Source organism: Corvus brachyrhynchos, unplaced genomic scaffold (genome assembly GCF_000691975.1).
Source record: "Corvus brachyrhynchos isolate BGI_N302 unplaced genomic scaffold, ASM69197v1 scaffold30, whole genome shotgun sequence".
Lineage (NCBI taxonomy): Eukaryota > Metazoa > Chordata > Aves > Passeriformes > Corvidae > Corvus > Corvus brachyrhynchos.
The window spans coordinates 134219-135185 of NW_008235742.1; the positions used below are offsets into that span (position 1 = coordinate 134219).

At 57.6% G+C, this 967-nt stretch overlaps 1 protein-coding gene across 1 annotated transcript in view; it reads right to left on the reverse strand.

Moving 5' to 3' along the window:
• Positions 1-967, reverse strand: part of PCGF2 (polycomb group ring finger 2) — a gene marked incomplete at its 3' end in the record, with an annotated part of 15112 nt that overhangs the window by 12111 nt on the left and 2034 nt on the right. The window lies entirely within an intron of this gene.

The following is a 967-nucleotide window of genomic DNA, read 5'->3' on the forward strand; positions in this document are numbered from 1 at the left end:
GGAAAAAAAGGCGGAAAAAGTGTTACTACAGAAACGGATTGACAAGGAAAAGGATAAAAATAAAGCCCGGGATGGAAAAGCGCCGGGCACGGATCACAGCCGGCCGTGGTTTCCATGGCAACCGCCTGCAGAGCCAATTCCACAGCTGGGAATGGATTTTCCCGGAGGAAAATGGAGCTGGAACCACGCACGGGCAGCGTGGCACCCGTGGGCAGCTGGCAGTGCCACCCCGAGGGATGGAGGGATCCATGGAGGGATGGATGGATGGATGGATGGAGGGATGGAGGGATGGATGGATGGATGGATGGAGGGATGGAGGGATGGATGGATGGATGGATGGAGGGATGGAGGGATGGATGGATGGATGGATGGAGGGATGGAGGGATGGATGGATGGATGGATGGAGGGATGGAGGGATGGATGGATGGATGGATGGAGGGATGGAGGGATGGATGGATGGATGGATGGAGGGATGGAGGGATGGATGGATGGATGGATGGAGGGATGGAGGGATGGATGGATGGATGGATGGAGGGATGGAGGGATGGATGGATGGATGGATGGAGGGATGGAGGGATGGATGGATGGATGGATGGAGGGATGGAGGGATGGATGGATGGATGGATGGAGGGATGGAGGGATGGATGGATGGATGGATGGAGGGATGGAGGGATGGATGGATGGATGGATGGAGGGAGGGAGGGATGGATGGATGGGTGGATGGATCCATGGGTGAATGGATGGAATCCAGGACATTCAGGGATGGACACAGGGCACCTGTCCCAGCCTCTTCCTGCTGCCACAGAGATGTCCCCAAGTGCTGTTCCCCCCATGGTGGCATTTCCCACCGTCCCTACTCCCTTCCCACCCGGAGCGCTCCTCAAACCCCCTCTGCTGCGGGATTTAGGGTTGGGAACAGAGGTCCCATGCTGGTGATGCAGGACTGGGACACCGGCAGGACTGGGAG